A 3,471-nucleotide genomic window follows, 5' to 3' on the forward strand; every position below is an offset into this window, starting at 1 on the left:
AACTGACTGAGCCACCCAGGAGCCCCCTACCCACTTCTTAAGTGGATTATTTGTGTTTTGGGTGTTGATTTTGATAAGTTCTTTATAGATTTTGGATACTAGCCCTTTATCCCATATGTCATTTGCAAATATCTTCTCCCATTCTGTAGGTTGCCTTTTAGTTTTGTCTATTGTTTCCTCCACAGTGCAGAACTTTTTATCTTGATGAAGTCCCAACAGTTCATGTTTGCTTTTGTTTCCCTTGCCTCCGGAGACAAGTCTAGTATACTTTTCTGAGCTATCCATATTGTACAACTTTCCTTCTTCTGAGAGTCATCCATACAAACAGTATAAAACTTTGACCTCTGCCTCAGGTTCTACCTCTATGGAACTGAGTAAAACATTGAAGTAAGAATTGAAATAACTTGACAAACATAAAAAAGCTGAATAAAAATAAAAGTTAGGTTTCAACCCTAAGTTTAAATGTACTTGGCTGTTATGTTATCTAGTCATGTTAGAAGCATTTGGTGACAGAAATAGTAAGCATTCTGGGTCTCCTGTGATTTGTATAACTTTGATTTATTTTTTACAACCCAGCCCAAGGTACATGGCACAATCACAGAAAAGAAGGTATCCTACAGACAGGTTTCTTCAAGGCACCCTGCATGTCACTATTCCTCCGACTGTAGACAAAGGGGTTCATCATTTGAGGAATCATGATGTACATCACTGAAGCCATGGTATTCTTCCTGGAAGAGTCACTAACTGCAGAACTAATGTACACACCAACTGCTGTCCCATAGAACAAGGACACAACTGACAGGTGAGACCCACAAGTGGAGAAAGCTTTATACTTTCCACCATCTGATGGCATTCTCAAAACAGAGGAGAAAATTTGAGTGTAAGAGAAAATGATTCCAGAAAGGGGAACACCCCCAAGTAAGCTAGCCAAAAAATACACCAGGATATTATTGATGAGAGTATCAGAGCAGGTAAGCTTGATGATCTGACCAAGTTCACAGAAGTGGGGGATGTCCAAGTCCTTACAGAAGGATAACCATAGGGGCGCCTGGGTGGCTCAGTCATTAAGCATCTGCCTTTGGCTCGGGTCATGATCCTAGGGTCCTGGGATCAAGCCCCGCATCAGGCTTCCTACTTGGCGGGAAGCCTACTTCTCCCTCTCCCACTCCCTCTGCTTGTGTTCCCTCTCTTGCAGTGTCTCTATCTGTCAAATAAATAAAATCTTTTTTAAAAAAAATAAAGGATAACCATAGTACCATCAGACTATGAAGCAGGGCCTTGACAATGCCAGTGAGCAGTGAGAGCACTCATCAGCAGGCCACAGAGTTGGGGGTTCATGATAACGGTATACCTCGGGATGGCAGATGGCCACATAGCGGTCATAGGCCATGGCTCAAGGAGAAAATTTTCCAAGCCAACAAAAGTCAAGACAAAGCAGGGCGCCTGGGTGGCTCAGATGGTTAAGCGTCTGCCTTCGGCTCAGGTCATGATCTCAGGGTCCTGGGATCGAGTCCCGCATTGGGCTCCCTGCTCCTTGGGAGCCTGCTTCTCCCTCTGCCTCTCTCTCTGTCTCTAATGAATAAATAAATAAAATCTTAGAAAAAAAAAAGTCAAGACAAAGCAGACCTGGGTGAGGCAGCCTGTATAACTGATGCTCTGAATCTGTGCTTGGATGTTCACCAGCATCTTTGGGATGGTGGTTGTGCTTAAACAGATGTCAATAAAGGACAGATTGGAGAGGAAGAAGTACATAGGAGAGTGGAGGTGGGAGTCAGAGATGACAGCCAGGATGTTGAGCAGGTTTCCCAGGACAGTAACCAGGTATGTGGACAGGAGTAGGCTGAAGAGTAGGGGCTGCAGTTCTGGATCATCTGTCAATCCTAAGAGAAAGAATTCTGAAACATCTATGTGATTTCTGGGTTCCATGTTGTTGATGAATCTAATGGAAAAGATGGGGTAAAAATAAAATAAAATGAATCGTCCCTGGATGAGCAAAAGCAGCATCACCTGGAAACTACTTAGGAATGCAAATTCTTGGTATTGCTCCAGATACACTGCTGAAAAACTCTGAGGTAAGGACCAGCAATCTAAGTTTTAACAAACCCTCCAGATAAATCTGATATATGGTAAAGTTTGAGAGCCAGTGCTTAAGTAAAAATAAATAAAACTTATGTATATGGTGAAGCCAAGAGAATATTCAAATCTTTCTCTCTGCTAATTTATTCCTCCATCATCATTATCTCTTACTTTTCTTTCTTCCACTCAAATTTTTGGCTCAAATTTTTATTGATCACCAGCTCTTTTTCACACATTGTGCCAAGTGCTGAGACTGAGACAAAGAATAAGCCATGGCATTTCTTTCAGAAATATTCCTTGTCTCAAACAAACAGACAAGAATGAAGTTATCCTATCTCTGTTGCAGAGTATGGTGCCCAACCCTTGGTGTGCCTCAGAATCAGATGAAGGGCTTGTCAAATTACAGATGAGTTATATCATACTGTCCACTTACCTATAGGGAAATTTAGGTGGGGTGAAGTATGCAGTGCCTGGAAAAGACAAGGTGTGAACTCAAATGGTTTGACAGCTGAGTTGATTGTCTAGACAAATCATTGTTAATGCCTCTGGATAATACAGAATTAGCATTCTTAAACCAACACTCAGATTTCATAAAACTTCCTTTAAAATCTTAATGTGTTCATCTTGATCGAGTCCCGCATCGGGCTCCCTGCTCGGCAGGGAGTCTGCTTCTCCCTCTGACCCTCCCCCCTCTCATGTGCTCTCTCTCATTCTCTCTCTCCCAAATAAATAAATAAAATCTTTAAAAAAAATGTATTCATCTTGAACAATGCCCCAAATCTTTTCCCTTGTCTACAGCATATGTCCATCACTACCCATGAAGTACCATGTAGCAGGTGCATGACATCCATCCAAGCATATGCTCTGTACCTGAGCAAAGATTTGAAAATTTAGCATATAAACTTGAAGGTCATAAGACTCCCCCATGGAAACACTACTCACCAGCATTAGCAATTAATTCTAAGAGAAGCTGGGCAAATGTCAATGATATTCTCTATCTTATCCTAAGGAGACTTCTTCCCTAGGTGATAGGTAGCAGGAACATCATTAAAAAAGAAAAAAAAAAAAACCCAGCTAAATGAGAGAGAAAGGAAGCATAGTCTTCTAAAAAAAACAGGTGAAAATAGCAACAATTTTCGGTCCCTTGGAAGACAGAGAATTATAAGGTAAGTCGGACTTATATGATAATTATAAGATAATCAGGCATCTTTAACAGTAGTACTTCTGTAGAGCAGTGGTCCTTCCTTGCCTGAAGGAGACAGAAGTAGCCATGACAGCCTTTATCATTTGGTGTATTACTTAAGCTTAAATACTGAATTTAATCCAGACCAGTACTTGATTTGTGTGTTGGGGGGAAGGGGTGGAATTGTTCACTTATGAAAAGCTTGGTGTCCT

At 41.3% G+C, this 3,471-nt stretch overlaps 1 pseudogene; it reads right to left on the reverse strand.

The window, feature by feature from the left end:
• Positions 1 to 595: 595 nt before the first annotated feature.
• LOC123834134 (olfactory receptor 7G2-like) lies at positions 596 to 1,947 on the reverse strand (annotated as a pseudogene).
• Between the last annotated feature and the right edge of the window lie 1,524 nt (positions 1,948 to 3,471).

The sequence above is a fragment of the Mirounga angustirostris genome, unplaced genomic scaffold, assembly GCF_029215605.1.
Source record: "Mirounga angustirostris isolate CCGP_5_RB_7025 unplaced genomic scaffold, mMirAng1.0.hap1 SCAF_1, whole genome shotgun sequence".
NCBI lineage: Eukaryota > Metazoa > Chordata > Mammalia > Carnivora > Phocidae > Mirounga > Mirounga angustirostris.